This window comes from Amphiprion ocellaris, chromosome 4 (assembly GCF_022539595.1).
Source record: "Amphiprion ocellaris isolate individual 3 ecotype Okinawa chromosome 4, ASM2253959v1, whole genome shotgun sequence".
Lineage (NCBI taxonomy): Eukaryota > Metazoa > Chordata > Actinopteri > Pomacentridae > Amphiprion > Amphiprion ocellaris.
The window spans coordinates 38,730,923-38,745,665 of NC_072769.1; positions in this window are offsets into that span (position 1 = coordinate 38,730,923).

The window sequence follows — 14,743 nt, forward strand, 5'->3', positions numbered from 1 at the left end:
CTTGATGTTTTCATTTCAGACTAGAAAACACTTTAAGACGTTTATCTGTTTTTGCTCTTTTTGATTTTTTTTTATCTCTTCTGTTTAATTTGATCTTCTGAAGTTTAACTGGTGTCTTTTCAAATGTTTTGTATTTCGTTTGATTCTTCTTAAATGTTTAGTTCTGTATCTTTTCTCACCTTTTATTCTTCTTGTCTAATGTCTGATTGATCTTAGAAATGTGTTTGTCTTTTTAATGTTTGTTGTTTTCTTCAAATGTTTTTATCCGCTTGGTTTGAAAATTCCTTTTCTTTCCCAATGTTTAATTTCTAGATTAAATCTTTAATGTTTTTCTTTTTAAATGTTTTACCACTTTTTAATGTTTAATTTTCTTTTTAAATGCTTCATCGTATTTTCTGTTTAATTCCTATTTGAAGTTTTATTGTCTTTAAGATTTAATTTTCTAATTAAACATTGAATATTTTAATTAAATGTTTTGTCTTTTTAAAGGTTTAATAATCTAGTTAAATGTTTAGTATTTTTTTAAATGTTTAATCTTATTGTTTAAAAAGTATTTTTTAAATCTTTAATTATGTAAAATATTTTCTCTGTCATTTTTAATAATTTTATTTTAAAAATTTTGTTTAATTTCATACTTACATGTTTTGTATCATGTTTCACTATCTCAGTATCTCTCAAACGTCTCGCTTTTTGTTATGTAGATTAATTCTTTAATCTTCTTTTTCTGTCAAGACTTTAACCCCAACCTTAAAAATGAAATAAACCCTTAAATCACAATGAAAATACTTCTGTTGTCACAATCATGAGTTAGTCAATTATTCAGTTTATCAATTCTTTATTTGTTTAGCACCTTTCACACAGATGACAAAACTAAACAAGCAAAGAGGAAAAACTATGCTAAAAGTAGGATTCAAACTCAAAAACTTTTAAAAAATAAAAAGATTTAACATGGTAATAAAATATGTTGTGTCCAGGGGATGGAGGGAGTTTATTGAAGTCTTCTTGGGCTCACATGGGAAATCGTTTAAAATATAAACTTGATATTCAGTCGAAGGAAACTGGAAACTGCAGAGTGACAGAAGAAGCAACAATATCTCCTGTTTTCTCCTTTAATGAGTCTATTCTTCTTGTGCTTTCAGACCAAAGAACTACAGACTCTTCACAACCTGCTCAAACTCTTGGTACAGGACCTCACCACACGGGGGTCAAGAAGGTTTCTGTCTCATTTCTACTCTGAAGGCTCACCTTCTCCTGCTCAAACTGCTGACAAATGTTTTCTGCTGCTCTAAAGTCTGGTCTCCAGAACTTCCTAAAAACTCTTAAAGTCTCTTCTGCTGCAGGTTGCTTTGTAGAAACTGTTCCAGAAAACCCTCACTAAACCACATGGAGGGGCCTCAAGATAGTCGTACCAAATGAAACAGTACAAAAACCAAACTAGCACAACCCAAACACTAAAGTCTCCTGCAGCCTACCAGAGAACCTCTGAGAACAGAGAATCAGGACAGGAACTCTTACCTTCTGGACAACCAACGCTGGTTCTCAAACAAGAATACAGAATGTGTCCTGAGCAAAAACCTCTGAAGCCTCACTACAGCCAAGATAAAGACACAACTCACCTGCACCAAAATCCACTAATCACTGCACACATTAGACCTTGTGCTAACTGTGGCTAAAGAACCACCTTTACCAAGACAACTATCCAGTACAAAAGCCCTGAAACACACCAAGAAACACATTAAAGACGGTTTTACTGCTGGAAGCTGCAAGCCAACGCCTAAAGAACAAACGAAAGCAACGGCGCCAAAACCCGTTCAGTGGTGAAGGGAAGCAGAGGAAATGTTTGTCTGTGGCCACATAAAGCAGGAAGACACTGAGCTGCTCAGGTGTTTCCTGATAAACACCAAGCAGCCACCTGGACAGCCAATAGGAATCACAGCTTCCTGGAAGTCCAGAGGGCTGGCTTAAGTCAAGGAAATTTAGTTTTAAAGTTGAAGCAGAAAGTTAATAAAGAAAGTTGAAAACCACCTTCTGATCCCTGAAATCCTCTGAGTTTTTCACACAAAGAACGGCCTGAACATGTCAAACTGGTTTCCATAGTAGAACCCTCATTGTAAAAAACGTCATAGGTATGGTGTGTTGCTCCAAAAACATTAGGGCCCGGCTGACTAGGGTCACCTGAGGGAGCAACACAAAAAACAGGACAACGCTGGTTTCCAGGGGGTTAGGCGGGCTATTTATTTGAAAGAGGAAGTTTACAACAACCACAACATGTGAGCAGAAAAATCAACACAAAGTCTGTCTTTAGTTCAGCTGAAAATATTAGTTTTTTGTCTTTTTTATTTGACCAAACTTCTCAGGAAGTAGGATGAGAATAATTAAGGCTCTCATGTAGAAGTCCCAACTTATTTTGGATCCTTGTGGAGAGTTTAATCTTTAGGAGTTTGTAAAGCCTGTTGAGTTTTTAGAGTCACATGGATTGTATTGTACATTTAATAAATCCGAGTCCTGAAATAAAATTACAGTTGTGGATTTCTGTCATTTAGTCTGGACTAAACAAGTAACAGCAGCATAAATCTCAAACGTCATTATGAGGAGTCTGGATTGAGGTTTCTCACTTGATAAATGATCAAAACATGAAATTCAGGTGGGTTTAAAGGAATATTCCACCTTAAATCTTTGAATGTTGACCTAAAAGGTTGGTTTCAGGAAGTATTCCACCTACAAGGTCCTCACACATCCACCTTAAAGGAACATTCCACCAAAAATCCTTGGACATGCACCTAAAATGTTGCTTTAACCGAGTATTCCATCCAAAATCCTCAAAGAGACCTGAGGGGCTGGTTAAAAGGAATATTCCACCTAAAACCTCAAATATAGACCCCAAAGGGTGGTTTAGAAAAAATTCTTAAATGTAGACCAAAAAAGTTAGTATGGAGGAATATTCCACCTGAAATGTAGACCTGAGAAGTTGGTTTGGAAGAATATACCATCCTAAACATCCTTAAATGTAGACCTAAAAGGTGAGTTTAATGGTATATTCCACCTAAAATTCACTACAGCAGACCTTGGAGGTTGGTCTGATGGTATATTCCACCCAACATCCTTGAACATAAACTTAAAAAGTTTGTTCAAAGGAATATTCCACCTAAAATCCTTCAATGTAGACCAAAAAATCTTGGTGTAAAGGAGTATTCCACCTTAAATGTTGACCTAAAAGATGGTTTGGAGTAATATTCTACTTTAAAATCTTCCAATGTAGACCTAAAAGGTTTATCTGATGGTATATTCTACCCAACATCCTGGAACATTTACCTAAAAGGATGGCTTAATGGTATATTCCCAGAAGAACCCTTGAACATTGGAAACTTTCCTGCGGCAGCAGTAGGAATACATGAAAATAAAATCTGTTCATTTCCACATTATGCACATTTATTTATTCTTAATATCTCAGACTGAATGGTAGCTGGCAGTAAAAACAAACTCATCTGCTGGACTGAATTTCACAAAATGGAAACATGGACAGAATTTAACACTCGTATCCATGGCAACGCTAAAGTTTCTGCTTCTTACCAAAGTTCACAACACAAGTAAAAATTTTAATGTAAAACTTCAGGGATGACTGCTGACCATAAGTATTCTGATCAATACTTCATGATCAATATCAGGACACATTCCTCATAAAAACTAAATGGGACTTTTATTAAATAAAGTGTTGGTGAATAAACAGTGTAAAAAGTGCAAAGCAGCTCCATTAAATCAGGAGATGTGAGACTTCCACAGCATGGATCACCATCTGCTGTGTTGATTCATAGCTGAATGTCAGAATGAACTGAGATAGAAAAGCTGCTTTGAGCTGCAACATTACGGTCTGACAATCCAACACCATCACAGTTTTCATCTGGTTGTTTTGCTCCAACATGCTGTGAAGTTCAGTTTTTACCTGAATCAATACAGAGATTCTATTTCCAACCAAGACTGGAATAAAAATTAGAATGTTATGAGGTTTTTAATGCAACTAGATCCTTTCAGATGGAAGGATTTACTTCTAAGTTCTAATTCAAGTTTCAGTTGGAGCACATTGCATTCACAAAGAAAAACAGCGAAACCTTCATAGCAACATTTAATAAACCTAAAGCTTCCCTGTTGGCACATTGGTGGAGTTTGTTACTGAGCATCTGAACCTTAAATCCAGTGAGACGACCATCTTCAGTCGAGGCCAGTCAGAGAACTTCAAGACCTTCCATCAGCTGGACCAGATGTGGCATCATCTCCCTCTGAACATCTGGATGACAGGAGAAAAGACAGAAATCAAACACAGATCACAAAAATACAATTTATTCACTTTCATCATTTTATAAAAGTATCGTGAACTTTATTAAAACTTGACAACATCAGTAATGAAAGTAAATGTTTTTATTTCATGTTGAAGCTAAATTTAAAGTCAATTTTAATGACAGTTTATCCTGAGAGGAGTGAGAATGGAGCTTTTCTTTCCTTTTTAGAATATTCCCTCAAAATATTCTGTTTATTATTGGCTTCAGAAGCATTTTTCTTTACTTATTTATTTTTAGATACCTCAGACTGATGCACTTTGCTGGTTTGCAGATAATTTCATGTACAATGACAATAAAGATCTTCTATTATAACATATTTTGCTAAAACAAGAACTGAAACCTTCTCAACCATCTCTCAGTCTGCAAAATTCCAGCTGCAACAAAGAATTATCTGATGTAGTTATTATAAATCTTTACTGAACCAGCCCTGGAATTAATAAAAATCTGTATGTAGATATGATTTTCTCTGATGGGACCACTATGGAAGCTGTAGTAATTATTAACTATCCTTTGAAGGGAAAGATTGGGTCTTCATTCAGGTGGATTTAAAAAAAAAACTGCATCCAATAAAGTAAATCTCTTCTGCACTGCACACATTCTACACTTTTGTATAACTCTGGATGTCAGAGAAAAGGCAGACAGATCCACTGATCAGCCACAACATTCTGACCACTGACAGCTGAAGAGAACATCCATCATCTTGTTCTAATGCAACGTTCTGCTGGGAAACCTTGACGTTCATGTGGATGTTTGACATGTACCACCACCTAAACACTGCAGGACAAACAACCCCCTAGTCTCCATGGCAACAGCAGTCCTTGATGCCAGCTGCCTCTCTCAGCAGGACAAACTAAAACTGCTCAGGAGTGGTCCGAGGAACACGACAGAGCTAAGCTGTTCACCTGGGTTCCACACTCCCCACATCCACATCTGATGGAGCATCTGTGGGATGGTCCAGGATCAGCCTGGTCCAGGTAGGACCCACCCTGCAACCCACAGGATCCACAGAATCCACAGGACATCCCCAGAGGTTCTGATGAACCACTGGGTCAGAGGAGTTTTAGCAGCATAAAGGGACCAACACAGTATTAGTCAGGTGGTCAGAATGTTATACTGTTATATTGTCATGCTGATTATATGATCAGTAAATGTTACCATCAATTATAACGTCCACATTGATCAGGAAAAAAAAAAAACAATCAGTTCATTCAGAAACTGTGAGGTTAAACCTAAAAACACAGACCTCAACAGCAGTTTGTTTCAAACCAGAACACCAGCTGGTTTTCACTAAAGAAGCTTTCAGAGCAACGATTAAATGACAGTTTTGTTCTCATTAAGTTCAGAGTCAGAATCAGCCAAAATAATGTACACACATCAGGAAAAGAAAAACTTTTATAAATATTTCATTTGTGTAAGTACTTCTATACATATAGATTCTTCTTTCTAAGTTTGATCAAATCATAACTGTGTGTCCTGTTGTACGATGTTTTCCCAACAGATGGCGCTACCCTCATGAATGGAGCATCAACAAGTGACGTCTACAGCAGAACAGAAATGTCTGGAAGCCAGTGGCCACCACTTTGAGCACCTCTTGTAATTGTAGAGGCCAAAAATAAATTTTATTAATCTGGTGATGTCTGAATAAATTTGGTATTGAAATATTTATGCAAGTTTTTCTTTTCCTGATGTGTGTAAACATTATTTTGGCTGACTCTGTATAATGGGTTTATGACAGGTCACCAGGCAACATCTTTTTATAATAATGACAAACATACCTGCATTCTACAGGAGTGATTTTCCTCATGTGCAGGTAAAGATGTGTGAGGAGCTTAGAGATGACAGGAGCAGGAGTCATCCTCACTAATTCAGCTTCCACCTAGAAACAGAAAGACCACAAACAAACACACTGATAGACTCTCAAACGTTCAACCTCACAGCCTCAAAATATCTGTTTAGGAAGTGTTGTGTTTCTAAATTCTGCTGAAAGCATTGACAGACATTCTCTTACAAGGTTGTGTAAAAAGCAGCCAGTCCTCTGAGCTACTGAGAAATCTTCCTGAACAAAGTTTCTACGTGTAAATCTGCTCAACAAAAACTAAAGCCTCAGTCAGAGATAACAGGTATCGCAAATTATAAACAACTTTCTTTATTAACTCAGACTTTCTGCTTCAACCTCACATAAAAAGGGGAGTTTAACTCATCAGGTGACTGAAAATGAACGGCTTGTGCAGTTCTAGATCCAAAAGTAGGATGTTTCAACTCATGTTTTACTACAAATACATGCAATAATAAATAAATACAATGGCTGGTTGTTAGTTTATTCACTATTAATGTCACTTTATATACTGGATTGAACTTGAGCAGTGGAAGAGAGGAGGAATTTAATGAAATTATGGAGATTCAGAGAGGGAATGTTGCGCAATGTTAAGTTAAGCGCGGTTTAATTCAAACCAGCTGAATGTTAAACTTCAGTGCAGCTGAACGGGTTTCAGTTAACCTTAAAGTAAAATAACTTTTTTAAAAGCCAAAATACACAGCAGAGAAATACAGGTTGAGAAGTTCACTCTAATAATGAGGACAGCTGCTGCAGCAACTAACACAGGTGTTCAGCAGTAAGTTAGCCACCTGTGTTAATTAGCCCGCTAGCTAACTTAGCCGCTTAGCTAGCTAACGCGTCCGGACCAACTGCTCAAACACCACAAAACACAACTCTTCACAAGTCGCTGACTTAACATACAACAAAACAACACTACTGGTTAGAAGTATTTATCTTCTTACCGTGTTTTACTCCAAAAACAAGGTCAACAGCAGCCAAAGATGCTACCAGACGTTCCGACCATAGATATATATAGAAGACTAGATACGCTAGCGCGCTGCTTTCTATGTATATCTATAGTCTGACCAATCACTGCTCTCTGGCTCCGCCCTCTGAGAATCTTGTTGTCCTTTGGATCCACACTTGCTGATGACCACTTCTGGTGTCAGAAAATGAAAAAACTGACCTTTTCTCGTTTCTGTCTCTTACTGATTTTATTTTTTTGTTATTCTAAATATAAAATGAAGTTCAAAGCATTTTTAAAATTTCGTATATCCCTTTTTGATCATGAAAAGGAAAAACGCCTTGTATTTCAATTTTAATTTTTGTATTCTAAAACGAAAATCAAATAACCGCTTGTTTTTTGTTTTTCAATACCCGTTTCAGAACGGAAAATCCAATTGCCAGAATATACACGGACCTTAGAGCAACAGTGTTCTGCTCTACTTCTGCCAGTGAAACACTGTGATGAGTGATTGTTCATGGTGACACTGAGCCAAACAAAGACAAATAAGTAAATGTGCGAATGTTTGGCTTGACATCTGTTTTCTCTTGGTATCTAGGTTTTGAAATGTACAGTACAACCACACACACATACAGAGACACATACACTCGCAAAGAGGCTGCTGAGATGGATTTGTCTGTCTGCTCCTGGTCTTTGCCAATGAGTTCAATCCATCTTTATCTCATTTTGTTCCAGCCGGCAGACATTCGCCCTCCTCCTCCTCATTTATGATCATGTAGTGATCTGTCACACTAATGGAACACACACACCCAACCACATGCTTCACACCGACTTCTAAACAGTGGATAATAGATGGTTGCATTTAACATCTGGTGTACAGAGAAAGAAATCAGGAAATATGTAGCAGTAATAGTAGAACAAGGGAACATATAAAGTGTTACACCCTACGAGCACATGTGGAAATTAATACATTGTTTATTTTCACTTCCATTCAGTCCCACTAAAACCCCTAAAAACTAATCTCTGTGTATCAAAATTACATATTACAAGTTTTTTTCCATTCAATAATCCCAGCTTGCCTTAAAATATAAATTCCTCACTTCTCTTTGCATTCATCCTCCCATTTGCTTGAGCACTCCAGCCCTGCTCAGACACTGTAAAGCTACTCTTCACTACTCAACAGCAAACTGTAATGCTGAAGTAGTTCAGCAATACATGCTTGAACTATAAACCAATTCTGAAGAATGGTAATGACACTGAAAAGTCCCACCTTGCTAAGATAAGGAGTGGCTTCTTAGGTTTGTTATAGATGAAACCCCAATCTGAGTTTTTGAGACACTGCAGCTTTAAGTGGTAATACTCAGCCATGGTGTTGACTTCTTATTTCACTCAAGATGCGTTTCTAGCATTTACGGGACACCACACAAATATGTTAATTTGAAATGCTTTTTAAAAACTTTAACTGGAGGGGGTCTGTAACTTTGTATGGCTTGAAACTGTCTTTGTTTGACACAAGGGCGCACTGTTTAACGGGATGAAAAAAGAGCCCGTGATTGATTTGAAAAACTGATTCTTTCAGTAGGGTGAGCCAATCAGAATGGAAGTGAACCCATCACAGGGTTATGAAACAGCATTATACATAAAAAATTCAACATTTTTGCTTAGAACTTATGCAAGTTTAAATAGTTGCATAGATAGTTCAATTAGAAAATGATCGGGAAGAGAAACTAATGTAACGAAGCCAGAATCAAAGTCTACCTTTTAAGCAGGCAATTCAAAGCACATTATGCAAACATAAAAGGCATAAAGAGAAAAATTATGATAGAATTAGAAGACAAGAACATATAAAGTGTCCTTGCACTCTTAGACACCGTGCTGCTAATGATTCCATTATTAAAAAACTGAAGCTGAGTGTTTGCACACCTGAATGTGAATGCTGCACTAAGTTCTTTTTGCATCATCCTTTTGCCTCAGCTTGAGTTCTCCGTCTTTACCACAGAGAGGCGCTGTTGATCTGCTTGTTTCAGGGGTCACACGACTGCAGAGCAACCATTCATCTTCATCAATATAATCATCATCGTAGGGTTCGTCAGCATTAGGAGCACTGTCATCATTACCATTAAAAGCATCCTGCAGATGATTTTCTAAGCAACGGAAACACAATTACCCTTTATGTTCTGCTTTATTTGGGTTTAGGTAGCAGAAATACAGCAGTACATTATACAGCACATGGCACCGACTCCTCCATGCTTCATTACAGCTTGTGAAGTTGTCTTTATAATAAAGTTAATAAAAATTGTGCATGACGGATACCACGTTGCAGTCAGAACAGCAGCATGACTGGATAAATCTGTGTCATACTGCAGTAAATTTTCCATCCGACGAGAGAGGAGGAGGAGGAGGAGGAGGAGATGAGTTTTTATGGGGAAATTGATCAATACTGCCATCTCCATTTAGGGCTGCAGGCTTTGAAGGGATAGGCAGACAGTGAAGGAGAATGAGAGGGCAATGAAAATCAGGAGAGACGGCCCAGTGAGCAGCACTCACAGTGAAAATGTTCAAACGGGGCGAGTGGAGTCACACAGATGGCCAGACACACACAGAAGGTCAATTATGAAGCTGTGGAGGAGGCAGAGACTGCTTGGAGTCTGTTGTCAAGAACTTGGCTTGAGATGTTGGTGTGAGGGTACTGCATGTGTGTGTGTGTGTGTGTGTGTCAGTGTCAAGGGGTGTGTGTTTTTATCTGCATGAATTTTAAATCGGTGTCTAGTTCAGATATGAAAGGGGAGGGGAAAAGTTGGTAAGAGGTTGAGAAAGGTTGGTGGTAAAAAAAAAAATATTTAGAGAGGGAGAGTTTAAAAACAAGCGGGACATTTGATGTGCATGACAACAACAGAAAAAGGCTATGTCAGGAGATTTACTGTAACAAATCTGTTTTTCTGGATTACAGTAAGCCGGGTAAATTGTTTATTTTATGTGTGTGTGTGTGTGTGTGTGTGTGTGTGTGTGTGTGTGTGTGTGTGTGTGTGTGTGTAGGGTTGTGGGAGTGTGTCAGGATTTGAGTGAGTTGGTGGGGATTTCATGAGAAGATCAAAGATCAACTTGAGACAAGAAATGAAACAAGAAAAAAAGAAAAAGCAAAAGTGATTGATTGACGTCTCAATTCCAGGAAAAATTACTTAGAAAACAAAGCCTCTCCTCTTGCTGCTCTGGTCTTCCATCCATTAGGGTCACAGGTAGACACTGTGAGGAACAAAGAAATATGCAAAAATCACAGCAGCTTACTGAGAAGCTTGTGAGTAGTTGCTATTCATTAGATTCAGGCAATCTGTGGCTCATCTATGGGTCATTTTCTAGCAAGTTTTACTTCATGTCTCCTTTAAACTTCCTTCATTTGAATTTCTGAAGCAAGTTTACCACAGGTGACATCATGAAAAAAATTATTTAAATGTGAATCCACTATTTGTATTTAACTTCTGAACCTGTACAAGCGGTTCTTCACTTTTCTCAACCTTTATCACAGCAACAAGCATGTGCTGTAAATAAATAAGGATGTTTTTAATGCCAAATCCAGCACAATGGTACAAAACTGGAAATACATCCAACAAAAAGCCATGAAGGTAACAATTGAATAAGATGTTAACTATGGAATGCATGGAAGTGTAATATGTTAAACAATATAGCAGTTTCTGCATTCTCATATATCCTGAGTTGAAATAAATTCAGGGGGAAAAGTTGAAATATCAACAAAAGTGCTTTTATGCTTAGAGTGGGGTGATTTGATTTTTGTATTAATAAAAGCTAAATGTGATAAATGGGACGGAATCGACCTTAATACCAAAAACATCCAATATTTGTAGAGATTATTCTCACTTTAGTACCCAAACAAAACATTTTCTTCTTTTTTTTTTTGGCTTTTAGAGGTTTGACTGCTGTTCTTTTTTTATTTTGTTGCAGTGTTTTAATGTTACCTCAATAGAGAATTACCCTCATGCAGCCAACGCCTACGAATAGTACTTGTGGAAGCACACATTTAATTTGCATCAATTTGCAATTTGCATTTTTGACACATTCTCTGGAAGCAGTAATATATATGATTTATTATCTATTCATTACACTACAACCACTTTATCCTAGACAGGGTCACAGGATTGCAAGAGTCTATTGAAGCTGACATTGGGTGAAAGGCAGAGTACGACCCGGACAGTCGACAGTTCATCTGAGGGCCAACACAGACAGACATGCTCATGCTCACCCCTACTGATAATTTAGAATCACCAGTTAACCTGCCATGCATGTCTTTGGACTGTAAGGAGGGAACCCATCCAGGCACAGACAGACTTTATTTACCTGCATTGCAAAGTTCTTTAGTGTGTTTAGTTTAAGGCTTTCACAATATCAGATTTTCTCTAGTCTGTAAATATAACGGTGCTCCTATGGAGTGTTAAGAAATAGCTACAGATGCTGAGGCTTAGATGCAACTTTAGAACATGCGAATGTAAGAAGTCTCCACCTCTATCTCCGCCCACCTCCTGCAGTTCAAGCACACCAGCTCACCCACAACTCTTTCCAAATACTGTCAACATACTCTACACTACACAATAGCAAAAAACTGATTCTGTTTATTGCTTACTTTGCTCTTGATGTGCCTTCTAGTTTGTATAAAACACCATACCATATAGGCTCAAAAAGTAAAAAAAACTAATTTGCTGTTCACTATGGGTCAACTATAAATGTTCAGGTTACAGTAAGTAGGGAAATGTCAGTTAAAGCTAAAAAATGAAGAGAGAGATTTGTCGTCCTTCTCTCATCCTTCCAATATCCACCTTTGGAGACAAAACAGGGACAAATTTGGAGTCAAAGTACAAAGGTAGAAGCGGATATCATGTGGGAGAACCACACCATAAACACACAGACTTCTCTCTAAATAAACTCACACGTACACACTGAAGCACACATGCATCCTCACCTCCACAGGAACTGTCTGTCCAATCTACTGACAAACAGGAACACACACTCACACACGCCAGATTTCTTGGTCACAGACATACAGGCATAAGAATAAACTGTTATCATCATAACATACCATCCCTGTCACCAGAATAACCACCTCAAAAATATCCAACACACACACATGCAGTGGAGCGTACTCAGACATGGGTGTGGGCGTGCTGGTCTCCTGTCCAGCGCTATACAGAATAGACCATTGTTAACCTTAAGCGACAGAGAAAGGAAAACAATTAGGAAAAGTCCCTCCGACACACACGAACACACACTTTGTGATACAGTCAGATTAGCTGGAAAATGGGAGAACTTGCTCATGAAGTTTGTGAATTAACTTTCATTGTTCTGATCCTCTTCATCTCTTAGCACTCCGTCCACCAAACCTACAGGCATTTACAGCCGTCTGATATGTATGTGGACCCCCCTGCCTCCCTACCCTACATCCATCATTCTTATCATATTTCCATTTTTTGTTCATTCTTGTCTGTCTCCTTGTCTCACTGTACCATTTTTGTCTCCACTATTGTCTCTGTCCAATTCTATTCCTCTGCTGGCTCTTTCTAAATCCCGTTATCTTTCCGCCGTTTCCTCTTCGGTCTTACACTACTTCTGCTGCGCTGGCATCTGAAACAAAGGAAAAAATGAAAGCCTTTGTACTTCAATGACTTTGTATTTGATGTCAGAGCGGAAGCTTTTTCATGACGGTCCAAACTGTAATTAGGGTTTGCACATACAAAGAGCTGTTGCCCTTGATGGGCCTTGTGTGGATAAACTACTGAAAGACTCACACCTCCAGTGCTGTTTGGGGGCGGTAGAGTATCTGCACACGCTGACTGAGGAGTGTTTGAGTTGGTTTCTGTGGTGTCCTCACAGTGACACAGCTGAATCAACAGCTTCTTTCATCAGGTTGTGAAGGAGCTCTTTGGTGTGTAAACTGTCATGTACCACGCTAATTACTCCGCCAAGGAACGGAGGAGTTATGTGACGATCAGCGTACATTTGTCTGTGAATCTGTCTGTCTGTCTGTCAGTGTGAAACATTACTCAAAAACGGAATAGCGGATTTGCATTAAATTTTCAGGGGAAGTCAGAAATGATACAAGGACCACCTCATTAAATTTTCACAGTGATGCAGTTCATAGTCTGGATCCACAGCTTTGTTAAGGATTTCCCATTGCTAGATATAGCTGCAGGCATGGCGTAGCTGTAACCATGACAACAAGTGAACACTGTGTCAGTTACCTGCTGACGATCACATGATTGCATCCTACTACAAAATGACCATGATTTATCAGTTGGAAATCATCCGAGGAACAAATGATTAAACTGTGGGCTGTTTCTGAGTCCCGCTACATATTTAGGTCACGTATGTAGCAAACCCCAGCCAGACAATGGTGAAGCCTTCATTTACGTTCAGCCGTCAGCCTTATTTTGAACACAAATTCACCTTTCTGTCCTTCACTCCTTTCTTCAGGAAACACCGTCAGAGCTTGTCCCCATCCCAGCTAGCTGCTTCTAAGTTTAAACTCATCCTTTGCTAGACAAAAAAGATTTTTTAGCAACTTACATATGCAGAAAAGCTACAATGTTAAATCTACCTGCCCTTCAAGGCATCACCTCCACAGACCTCTGAGGTTGTCCTGTGGTATCAGTCACCGAGACGTTAGCAGAAAACCCTTTATGTCCTGGAAGTCGCTAAGTAGGTCTTCCAAAGATCAGATATGGTTTTTCCAGCACATCCCACAGACTGAGATCTGGGGAATTTGGAGGCACATTGAACTCTTTGTCATGTTTCTCAAAAAATTCATGGACAATTATTGCAGTGTGCCAGACAGCATTGTCCCGCTGAAAGAGTCCGCTGCCAATAGAGAATACCGTTGTCATGAAGAGGTGTATGTGGTCTGCAGCAATGTTAAGTAGGTGGTGCGTGTCAAAGCAGCATCCACATGAATGCAGGACCCAGAGTTTTCCAGAAGAACAATCTTAGCCTGTGCTGGGTTGCCTTCTCCTCATTCTGCATCCCGCTGTCATCTTTTCCCTGAGAAAATGACACACACGACCCATCTGTCCACGATCGCATCCACAAAAGAAAACATGATCCATCAGAATATGCCATGTTTTTCCATTGCTTCATAGTCCAGTTCTGACGCACACTTGGCCATAGTCGACGCTTTCAGTGGTGGGCAGGGGTCAGCAGGGCACTCTGACCAGTCTGCTACGCATCCTCATACGCAGAAACTGCAATGCACTCCATGTTTTTAGCAACCCCACTGCTTAAACCTTGCACTTTTCCATTTTTTTGCTTCCAACACATCAGCCTCAAGAACTGAGTGTTCATTTGCTGCCTAATGTCTCTCATTCCTCGACAGGTGACACTGTAACAAGATAATCAATGTGATTCAGCTCACCTGCCACTGGTTCAGTGGTGGCTGATTGTTGTAACTCTGAATTTAACTCCAATAGTCACTCAGTGGCTGTCAGGAAAAAACAGCGAGCAAAACTGTACAATTTTCTGCCTTTTATCTAAAAAGCATAAAGCATAATAAGCTCTTTAAAACTGTCAGTTATGGTTCAAGCAGAGACTCTCCACTGTTACTTTTATGTGTGTTTTGTGTTGTGTCTTTGC